A 12,834-nucleotide genomic window follows, 5' to 3' on the forward strand; every position below is an offset into this window, starting at 1 on the left:
AAAATTATATATTGGCTGATATGTGTTTCCTTTTGGTAAGTGATGAAAACATGAGTTGATTTGAACATGCACTTCTGACCCTTTATAAATCCTCTGATTAAATCTATCAAATCTATCCAAATCTATAGGCTGACAAGTCATCGAAGGTGCAACCAAATATTATTCAACACACAAGTTTGCCTCTCATTTTGGCTGAATATATTTCCTTTGAAATTGGCTGATGCAATTTAATATTCATTTTTGTATGAACTTCTGACCGTTTCTAAATCTTGCGATAGCCCCAATCTATAGGCTGATATATCATCGAGTTCTACGTGCCAATTTGCTCATGGCTTAAAGTCACAGTGGTACATTTTTCAAATTTCTTTTCAAAAAGTCACCCCATGTATTGTATTAATCCTTGATGTTCTTTTGTATCTTTTCTATACAATAATATTAGGCAAACCTGGCCAACATTATTTTGACATTAAATTTTGCGCTCCAAATGACTAATAAATATCACAATGCCTTCTCCTTGGAGGCGACATAATTTAGGCGCTGTGATGTGTTGCTCCACAGCAATATTAATTACAATAAGCAGACAAGTGTGGATGGGAATGCAAATGCAAATTCTTTAATAAAGTAGCCACAGATTTTCACTTATTGAAATTCTGTTTTCATTTAAGATCCCTATCGGTGACAAATAAGTTTCAAATTATTGCATAAATCAGTTGCACATTTTGGCTTTTTGAAATTAAAGCATGAAACATGCTGAATGATGTTGTGCGACAAGTTCTGCAATTTATTTATGAAATGTATCTATGCAAATTAATTTCGATTCACTCAGGGAAGCGTAAGGGCATGGAAATGGGCCGAAATTGGGCTGAAAATAGGAAAGTAGAGTTCTTAGATCCCTTGGAGCGGAATAAATGATGCCATTGTGTTTGAAATAGAGACGCTGACCGCATATAAAATGCCAAACGAATGCAGCACATTAACTTGCAATACTTGCTCCTTTCGGCCGGCTGACCAACACCACAAATGAACAATTGCCGCAAAGAATACGAAAAATTAATGAAATTCTCGAAATGTGGCAATGTGGCAATGAAGACGTTGCCGTTCGGCCGCAAGTCCGAGTGGAAATGAAGAAAGGGTCCTTCAACATGTTCTTGCCACAGCCGCCATCCGTTGTGGGCCTCTAAATTTGCCAAAAAGTTCATTAGAGTAAGACAAAGCTGGTTTCTGGCCCGGCTCCTTTTCTCCCGCTCCACTTCACTCCCACATCTTGGCCTTCTCCATCTCCATCTCCATCTCCGTCTCAATCTACATCTCCTCCTCCAATGCCAATCCATTGTGCCTCCTCCGCCACTGCTGCGTGTTGTGTTGGTTATTTTAATTAAAAGCACATAAACGAGTCGGAGCTCTACACTGAAAGAAGAGCGATGCTAAATACATAGTGCGATCAAACTTTGTTCAAATAAACTATTTTACAGAGGGGATCTAAGGCAATTACTAGGTTTTTGCAATCACTTTCTAAAAGTATGCAATGTTTAATATATTTTACTTTAAACGAAAGATGACGTTCTTGTTCTTTTTGGTTTTGCATACTTTGCATACTTTGCATACTTTGCACCTCCAATAATCTTTGGTTTTTCTATTAAATTTGATATAAAAAAGTCCTTTGATTTAAAACCTCCAATAATTTTCTTTTTTAATTTATTTAATACAAAAAAATCCTTTGATATAAAACATAATCAATACATAATTTATTTTCTTTTATATTTCAAGTAAGAAAAGCCTAAAACACACGCTTAAAAGAGGTTCCTAAACATACAAGATTTTTTTATTTTATTCTTTTACACTCTTAAATATTTTAGACATCACTGTTTTAATTATAAAATGTTATTAATTAGCTTTTCATTGTAAGATATCAAAAACCAATTTATGAATCTACGGAATAAAAATTTCAACGGGTCATTACTTAAGAAAACATTTTTTGTGTTAGCTAAGCTAAACTCAAGGATTATAGGTTTAAAAAAAAAGGTTTTTAATTAGCTTTTAGCACACTTCAAAAACTAATTGGTGAACTTGACAATAATAGGACATCATAATAACAGACACATCAGCTATCGATGTACTCTAAAACTTTTTATGACCATATATGTAGGCATGGCTCATAGTTTATTTACTTGCTAAACTCGAGAAGTGGAAAATTGACAGGCAAATTCAGCTTAAATGAAAAACCTTGTTTTTGCCATTTTCAGCAGACAACGAAGGTAAACAACAAGGAAAGTCCACTTGAATCCCGGATTGTCATTGATGTTGCAAACACTTTGGCTCGGTGTAAAATGGAATGGACCACGTCCATTCAGCTGCCCTCTGCATGCGCCTGCCAACTTGCGGCCACAAAATAATTATTGCAGGGAAATGTTCTATGAATGGACGCAGAAACTTTCAGGGCTGCTCACTTTGTGCTACGCCAAACAATGCAGCATGGGAAACTTTTACTCTCCTCGTCTTCGAGTCACTCGCTCCTTTTCCGCAGAGTTTCCCCGCACTTTCCCACCGACTTTCTCCGGACTTTCCTCAGCCATTGCCCCGAAAAGGTGAGCGAATGTTCAAGACGGAATTCTTGGCCACAGTTTACCCCAGCTTCCAAGGACCAAAAACAATGCATTCGAAACTTTGACGACTGTAGGCCACTGGAGCCATGTCAAATGCAATTCCAGCACTTGGAACTCGATAATTTTGAAAGTTTTCTCGTGTAGATCAAGTCAACAGAAATCTGCATCTCTACTCAGTAAACTAAAATAAAAATGTACAATTCCATTGGCTTATTATTTTATATCGTGTTATTTCTTACATATTATGAACATTACAAATAACAGATATTATTTACCATAATTAATTGAAAATTATTTGACCCCGTTTATGGCTCAGCATTAAAAGAATGTAAGATCATATGTTTGGCATAATTTGAAATAGCTTGGCAGCCGGGCAATAAAAATTCAATTAATACCTTTACTAAATCTTACCACTCTAAATGTTAATTTTTTCGCCTTTAAATTGTTTTGGTTTAATTTGAAATGCCCTATATAAATACTTATACCAAAACTTGATACTTTGAGCTCCTGCCTCGAGTTTCCTAATCCAGTACATTATTCCGATGATATATGAGTCGTGGTTTGCTCGACTGGGGCAACTTCCATGCAGGGGATTAGTGGCCTTTAAAGTTTCGCCATTTATTTATGACCGCCGCCTTCTGGGTCGGCAGCTTCACCTTCAATTAGTTGCCTCGGTGGCAATGCTTTTAAGGCATTTAAATAAATGTTCACACCATATTAAGCGTAATCCCCGCCCTGTCAACCGGCCAGGATGTGGAGTCCTGGACCCAGGACCTTGGTCAGGCTCAAACAACTCCATTCTCCTCCTCAGCGGACATTCGGGGTTTTCGGGTTTTTCGGTTTTTCGGTTTTGCGCTCTGTGCGTATGAATTTGCAACTTAATTGAGTAAATGTGGTCAGTTGCATTTCGGCGAAGTTGCGGTGGCCTGCTGGGGGAAGGGAGAACGGGAATGGCAGCCATTGCCAAAGGCAAGTGTGCGCCACTGTACCGGAAATGACGACGAGCAGTTGCCGCTAAGCAGCTTAAGCACGCCAACTGAATGCCACACTAGATATGCGGCATGGCTGGGAAGATTGGGCAGGTTGGGGAGGTAAAGAAAACCCCCACTGGTTTTCCAGGGGCGGAGTTGTGAGGCGCTCAGCCTTGTTTCAAAGTACGAACTTTGTGGCCTCCGCCAGCACTGGCCGAAAATGCCAAAAAATAAAACCAAATGAGCAACAAAATAAATAAACAACTATTTACCTTTGGCATATATGTTTGGTAATTTTTCCTAAATTGTAGGTCGTTTTGAAACTTATTTTTTTTGTGTAAAAAATGTAAAGATTCGTGTCTAGTTTACACCTCGTTCAACAGAAATATGATGTAATTTGTTTCTGTTTAGCAACTTTTTGTTCAGTCAAGTTTTGATTTTAAAACCAACATACAAGAAACAAGCTTATGTGATTCAATCTTGACCAGATCGTTTTCATTACCAGAATTTAGGCCTCCAATTTGCAAAATGAAACTATTTACAGTTTAATAACTTATATACCGACTTACAACATTTAATAAATGCCTTTTGGTTAGTTTGACCCCAGTCAAACCAAATTGTATAATCTGAATATTCTATAATATCAGAAACATCTATCTTATGTTTAAAATGTGTTTAAATATTTATCTAGAATATATATAAAGCCTTGCCATTTGATTTAAACCGATAAAAATTATTTTGATTTTTATATTGATATTGAACAATACAGCCATGGTTATGAGTTATTTTTTTTAGTCATCCACAAGAGTCCTCGTTGCCGTATGTGATCACTTCCAGCTGAGCCAGACGTCGGCCAATTTCGGTGCAATCTTCAGTCATGATGGACCTCATGGAGGTCAGGATCAGTTGGGCGATGGGCGGCGACAATAAGTGCGAAGGAAGTCGATCGACTGATTAGTTGCTGTAAGAAACAATGGCTGAGAGCTTCCTCCAGATACAAGTATGCCATGTAGTTCTTTTGTCAGAGCAATAACTTCTGCCTTTTCTGGTGTTTCCATAGCAAACGCCTTGGCCGAACACTTCTACGTCCCATTTTGTTCGCAGTGCTTTCCTGGGGCAAACTCGAAAAGCAAATTTGCATGTGAGCGGTGGATTGGCCCTGGCCTCCGGGCAACTCCAGAAAACCGATGACGACGCAATGGAGGAGGGACTGCAGTGTTCGGCCATTGCCGTTTTCGTTACGCCATTTAAATATTAAACGCATTTGAAAGCGGCACCGGCACCGGCACCGGCACTCGGCACTGCCATCGAATGAGTGCCGACAACGGGAGGACTGGACTTCTGGGGCCGGATGGAGGTACATACATACATATATCTGTTCCCGTGAGCCTGCCAAAGTTTTCCGCCCCAAAAATACTTGCAGAGGCCATCCGAATCCATTTGCGAGACATCTCTAGTGCGCGGCAGTGCCACACTCTCACTCGGGGGTTCATGAGGGGGCATCCTGCGAGGGGATGGATTCTCGGTGCAACGGCAGTTTTATTTCGTTTCTAATTTGCGCGATGCCCCAGCAAATTGAAACATTTTGTGCAACGGAAACGAAGTGCAATGACTCCATCGTTCTGTTGGGAGATCGTCCCTCGTCCTTCGACCTCCATCCTTCGTCCTGCCCCCAAAAACCCTTCCACTTGGCGACCCGACATTGTTGACGTCCCCACTTGTCGTCACTCTGAGTGGCTTCCACTCGGCTGTGCATCAGAATTTGGCCGGCTTAAGGGGGCGGTGAGGGCGTGGCAGAGGGTCCTTCAAAGGCCTGACGATGTGGATAACAGACCTGCAATTGGGAACGCCAAATCCGGAAGTCGTTACTAATAAGTTGATCGCAGTGACTGACTGAATATTTGTATGTTCTTAGTGGGCTTAATTTCATTTGTAATCAGTTCAAATTTAACAAATATTTAATACAATAAACAAAAATAATTCATAGCTCAATTAGAAATCCAAGGCTAAAAGAAAACCCTTTCATAGTATGGTGCCAGCGGTGTCACATAATAAAATCCGTTTAAATTAAAAGAAATTTGTCACATAAATATAATTTCAGGACTAAAAGGCAAAGACGATATATTGTCTGGATTGGCATTTCAACTTAGTATTTAATATAACTTACCATTTTTAATTAGCACTACCATTCGAGTATATATTATTTTTTTTATAATTTTGAACATAGTTTTAATCACTCTGCAATATGAATTATATTTTAATAAATTCGAGATATAAAAGGAAATCCCTCCTTATCCACTGGCTTGACATCTCGACTTAAAAGTAGTTTATAAGCCCCCAGTCTAATGGATTTCCCACTTATTCAATCCAGCTTCCTGATGTTTTATAAGATTTCCTGGTCACCCACTCACAACACACAAACGGTGATGGCAAAACAAATTTATCCTTTGAAGCATCAAAATGCCATCATTCAACCACCTCAAACCGTCGGTGTGTGGTGCCAGTTTATTTAATTATGCAAAGGAAATTTAATTTTTAATGGAAATTGTTTGAAGTTTTGCACACGATTGCCGTCACCGTTGGCGCTCCCATTCCACGTTGACTTTTCTATATGTACACGTGCGCATTGCAAACAGATGGGCAGGCAGATATATAGTATATTGTACATATTCTTATATAGTACATCGCTGGCCGCTATGATTTATGCCTGCGGGCGCCATGCACATCGCTTTGGATTTCTTTCTGCAATTTTTTTCATTATTTCTTTCTTTCGCCACGACTCAAACATATTTATTACCTTTAATTAAAAACGCCATTTGTCAATGCGCCCACACACTCGCGACAGAAAATATCTGTGTCTTTTGTAGGTGACTGGCGCACGCAGGTGTGCGGATGTGCGGATGTGCAGATGTTTCCACCTGGCCCAGTATCGATATTATTAATTGCTTTCAATTAAGGCAACGACACAAAGCACGCTGAATCGAGTGCCAGCCAGTCAGAGACTCCGACATCAGGATTCCGAACCCCAAGCTCCGGATATCGAACTCCTAAGACAGCACACAGATGTAACTCGAAATGTCCCACTGGAATACCAGGCTGCCACTTCTTAGAAAACACCATCAAGCCAGGATATCCATAACGATATATATAGTCACAATCCTACTCTTTGAATCGTAGATTCAAAAGTATACTTCAAGTTCTCCTGTCAATTTCTAATTTCGATTTGACTGCTTCAGCTGAAAAACAAGGATATAAAAAATATGAAAAATATGTCAGTTTTGTTCAGAAAGTATGTAAATAAATTAAATTCTATTTAATGTTTGTATATCACATACTATCGTCCAGTTTTTTTTTTAAGCTTTTTTTGTTTGAACACAAATTCTAGTAATTCATATTCTATTTGTCGTCAAACGACATTTGACTGCTTAGTTAAAATTTTTGTCAACTCTCGAGTTACGAATATTATTGATAAAAGGTTATAAAACTCAACAGAAGGAAAAATATACAATTGTTAACTTTTTTTTTATTTATTTAATATATATTTTATAATGTAATTATTTCGAGATAAATGCGGCTTAAGTTTCAGGTGCATCGGTGTGTGCCTGCGAGCGGTTGCTCATTAGAACGCTTCCATTCAAAAGCTTTTTAGAAAAGACTTGCCGCTTTCAAAAGATAAAAAGGCAAAAAAAATTGGATTTAATATATAAAGCTACTCTGGTAAGGCCCCTTAAAGACGCATTGTGGATCGAGAACGCAAGATGATTGTGGCGCAGCACGTAAGTTGATTTGGTCTTCGGCATAGCCGTTTTCTTTGACTAAAATTAATTTGTTTGATTACAAAATTGTCAATTTTTCACTGCCGGTTTGGTCGTATTATGTTCCGGCGCTAAAAATATACTGAATAAATTCCTGCTTTCTAAATTTAAGTAAAGTATGTTATGTGCAGTCAATTGCAATTTGCAAATGCAATTGCAAAGCTCAAATATTTGTTAAAAAAAAAATAAAATCTTGCTAAAAATAATTCAGTAAAAATGACTCTGCTTAGGTGATAATATTGTCTTATTTTAATGGCAATTTTATAAACCGAACAAATATTTTATTATTAACTCAATAATTAAAACAGAACAGATTAATACGCCTTAATGCACCGCATCTTATTTATGTATTTCGCCAAAATTTGGGATGTCGTTGCTAATAATAAATTATAAAAATAATAATAATACAAGTTCAATTGACACCATTATAATAAAAGCATATTTATAAATAAATTGGTTAACAGAGTAAAGAGTTTCTCGTTGTTTCGGCATTGAAAATGTTTTCCTCAAAACAGTCGAAGATCAAAAGGTAAGTCCGTCGAAGTTTAAACTACCTTCTCTGACTAATCATTTCTCAAAATATTCTGGCTATTTCAGACATGAGCTTTCTGAATTGAGTGATGTTCTATCTTTAAGGTTCCATCTAAATAAGAGTCTAATTAAAGGCAACTCTCAATCAAACACCGACTCCAAGTGGTCCCTTTTCAATTTAAATTTCAATTAATCGTCCTTGGCCCAGGAAAATAAATCACTTGTAATAAGCAGGCAGCCGCTTGCCATGTGGTCGGAATAAATGCGAGTCCATTAGAAATGAGCGATTTGTAGTCATGGCTTAGTTGGTGGCAATAAAAATGAGATCACAGCAAATAAATTCGCTCCTTCTGATGCCAATGATGCGCAATGTCTGGACGACAGAGGGGAGTATCCTTGTGTCCTTGTGTCCTTGTGTCCCTGCGTCCTTGCGTCCGTTCGTCCTCGTGTCCTTGGGCAAACAACAATTGCTCACCGAGTGAAATAATGATGTGGCAACGACATCGATGCAGGCCAGCACTGCTCGGTTGCACCTTTAGCCACGAAAATAAATTCCATCCAAACAGACTCGACTCTTTGGCCGTGGCCAAACCGATGCCATCTCACATATCGTCGTCCTCGTCCTCGTCCTCGCCCACTCACTCGTACTCGTACTTGTGGCCCATGGCAGTAGACTGGCAGCTAAATGAATTTAGTTAGCTCCTTCCGCCCGCCCTCCGCTCAACTGTGGCCAAGTTTTGACTTGGCTTTCCATTCTTGTCCGCATCTGCTCGGCTTGGCCCATAACTTTGTTAGACGCCATATTATCAGCAGCCGCAACGACCGAAAGCATCCTCACCGCGCGAAATTCGCCAGCACTTTGGAGTTTCCTACTCAAAAAGAGGAAAGATAACTGGATTTGTATCTTGACTACTATTAACAGCAAAAATAAAACCAAGTTGTACGTCAAAAATCAAAAATTATGCTTTGAAAAGCTATTTAAAATACAAATAAGTTGCAAACAATAAGGTTTTAATTATAATAAAATAATACTAACAGTTATCTTCAAGTGGTAGATAAATGGACTTATTAAAATACAGAAATCAAATACTGTTACACTCTGTGTAATGAATTATCTGGCTCATTCTTTACATTTTAAAATAGTTTTACGGCACTTTTTTAATAATTATTTTTACTCTGGGTAATATTAAAATAACATTTCTAAGTTATATATTTTATGTTAGTTACATGCTTGCTTAGTATTTTAATGAAATGCTTGCAATCAAATTTGGATTATTTGTGCCAAGAGCCAAATAAAAATGTCACATCACAAAAAGTGACAAATCGTTTTGTTAATGAAAATGAGACTGTTAATTAGCAATAATATAACTTAACATATAAGGGGGATCTGAGAAATTAAATAACAACAAAATTTGAAATTTTTGTGGAACTTTAACCAACAAAAACACAATTTTTGTACTTTTTTTAAAATTTTGGCCACAACGTTCGTTATTTAAAGGCCTTGTAACCCTTTGGCATAAAAACTTTATATTAACAGAATGTATGAGGCATGAAAAACGAAAAGTAACTACTCGAATAAACAAAAAAACAAAATAAATTCAATCCAGAAACACCAATAAGAACCAGACGTTTCCTCCAGTGCACTGCAAGGGGCTGCTCCTTGGCGAACAGGAAACTTATCTTAACTTAACTGAGCTGCTCAGTTCAGTTCAGTTCCGTTCAGCTCAGTCATTTTGCCCGAGTCGAGCAAGTTCAAGTTCAGCGCAAAGCGCGCTAAACAAATTGAAACTAATTGGAATGCTTAGAGCAGGTCAAAGGGCGTTTTCAGTGAGAAGGGGAGTTCCTTCGGGGAGATTCTAATGGAGATTCTAGGGGAGATTCGAGGGGGTTAGCACAACACAATCACTGCCGGACTAGCACTCACACACACATACTTCCGAGGGGACGAGGGGTTAAGCCGGGCCAATAAGGTGCCAAGTGCCGTTCGCATTGATGGCCGACAATTTGGCGCTGAAAGACGATGGGAAATGGCAAGTGAATGGGGCAAGTCCAATCAATCAGTTGTGCAACAAGCGGTTGCAAGTTAGCCACACTGTGCAGGCTTGATCGGACTCAAATAGACCCAATGGAACCAATTTAAGAAAATTACTTTTACTAATGTCACGTTATCAGTATCCAAGAAATGGGATTCCAGAGCAGATAATTAAATTGTTATTATTATTACAAAAAAAACGTAGTAAGCCCAAATATTTTGTACTCAACTTAAATATTTTTCGCTTTGAGTTTCATTGATTGCTGTTTAAAATTATTTTAAAAATTAATATATGACAAATTTTTAATGTTGTATATTGGACTATACAAAATTTTATTAAAATAAATAAAATCCATTTAAATTAAATATGAACTAGTTTAAATCTTATATTTACCATAGAAATATTTAAATACTAAATCATGCAATTTAATTTGCATTGTATTTAATATAATGATTATAAATTTAATTTAAACACAATATAAAAAAGTCAGATATTTATAAATATAAATAGTCAGATATTTATGTTAACTATAAAGTTTTTTAATTATTAAGTGTTGTTTTTATGGTGGTAATTTCTAAATTTAGAAAACAAATAAGTTAGCAACTTCAAAGATTTTGATGGCTTGCAGCAAGGTGATATGATATTCAGTTTGGCCAGTGTTTAACCCAATTTTCCATATGATCTATAGCTTGAAAAATTGTGATCCTAAGTTACACTTTAGAGTCAATACCTTAACTAATCGTATCCTGAGTTAAAGAAGGCCTACATTAAAACAAATTATGCTGAAAATTTTAAGTTCTTTTGCATGTTTTGAAATGGGAATCAATGTCCACAAAATCTATGAAATTATTTCGTTGAGGTATGATACAAAAATGCATAGTTTCAGGTAAGTTTTTTTAACGTTTATTATAATTTCTTTCATTTTTCTAATGTAATCTGTATTTTAATGCTCAAGGATGGTTGCACTTACTTTTGCACGAAAACAATAGATAGCCTTACTTCACGAAAAACTTGCTACTCGAGGCAGATGTGGCAAAATGATTTTTTAATTAACTTGGCGTGCTGGCTGAAAGAAGGCAGGGATTTTGTCGAATGGCGCCCAACGCAGGGGAGTGGTCCGTGCTGTGGTGGTAGAATCTTGTAATTATCTCAACAATGTTAGTGCATGGCCAAAACCCGAAAGTCCCTCTTCAAAATCAAGTCAATGAAAACGGTTTTCCCCCTGTATTTTGCTGTCCTTGCCAGCGCGACACAAACAATGGCCCACACACACAAACGTCCCTGAATGTGTCCTGTCAAAAAGCGTCTGTGTCTGTGTCTGTAACTGTGTCCGTGTCCGTGTGCGTGTCTGTGTCTGTGTCTGTGTCTGTTTCCTTGCAACTGTTGGCGATTCGGGATGCATTTGACGCTGGCCAGGTCCTGGAAAGTGCCAAGAGGGAGGGATTGGGATAAAAGGAACCTTGAACATGGCACCAGCACAGCGGGCGGAAAAACGTGCCACACGAGTCCAGATGGCGGGGCATGGGCAAAACAATTTCCGTGATTCGGCAGGCATTGGGCCGCTTGTCACAGCCACAGCCACAGCCACAGCCACGGCTTCAGTTTTAGTTTCGACTCCACTTGCAGCTGCATTGCCAGCTGCACTGGAAACAACCGATATAAAAATGCGGTTTTGGCAAAAATAAGAAAAATAATTTCAGAGAACAATTTTAAGTTTAAATTGTGTTATAAAAAAAGTCAAGTTATGCTTAAAATGAGAAAAAGAATTGTGAGAACCAGAATAGTTGTTTTGGATATATCAACTAAGTTCTCAAGTTCTCTCGAAATTTATACTGCTTTGGTAACAAATTGTGGGTTTCGTTAAGAAAATCAAACTGTAATTATGATATAACTTTTTATCAACGCTAAAAGGGTCAGGGATCGTGCTGGCGGCATATATAGTAATAACTCTTAATGCGTCACATTTAAGTATTTCTTCCAGCACATTTTATAAATTGCCAATAAGCTGTTTTTTTTTTAATTTTTTAAAACTTAAATTAAAAAACTTATTTTAACATGTGGCTGCAATACACATAAATTGTCTCTGATAAAAAGTTTTTTAAAATCTTTGATGCATGCCTTGTTTTTTGTTTTACGTATTATATAAGCCATTAATTCAATAACAATTTGACATTGCTAGATTAGTTGGGACCATTTCGCATGAAAAACTCGAATGTATTTATTTTGTTTTTGTTAATTGAAAATATACTGTTTTCAGATTTAACAGATATACATATGTATATATTTATTTATATTTATATTTATTTATTTACATTCCTAGTGCGAAAAGGTTGAGCCTAATTAATTGCACTAGTCAAAACATAAAAAAAATTGATTTGATAACTTAAGATATTTCTTAATCTATCAAAATACTATGTTGCATTAATGTTACTAATTTTAATTTATTTTTATGCTACTTATTTATTTTTATACGAATTTGTAGATGTTCTAATGATTTTATGTTTAATAGGCTTGACAATTTCCTCGTATGATCAATGCAATCTAAGTATTTCCATTTTTTTGAATGCCTAATTCCAACTAAAAGGTATAATTTGGCTATATTATTATAGTTTTTGTTAGATTGCAGATGTCACGTTTTTGCCCAGTTTATGCCACCAACCTGCTGCGGTTGCCAGTGGAATGGTGGGGGCTATGATGCAACTTGGGTAGGGAATGGGTATGGGAACGGAATGGGCTCGGGGCAATCCTTTCCAGCACGTTCGCTTTTCTCGCTTTGGGAAATATTTCACACTTGCGGCGCAGTCAGCAGTCGCTTTCAATAGACGGCTGCCGTTTCTTTTTTGGCGCCTGTCAGCTCACGTCAGTCCCCCTTTAAGGCCCC

Source organism: Drosophila gunungcola, unplaced genomic scaffold (assembly GCF_025200985.1).
Source record: "Drosophila gunungcola strain Sukarami unplaced genomic scaffold, Dgunungcola_SK_2 000106F, whole genome shotgun sequence".
Classification (NCBI taxonomy): Eukaryota; Metazoa; Arthropoda; class Insecta; order Diptera; family Drosophilidae; genus Drosophila; species Drosophila gunungcola.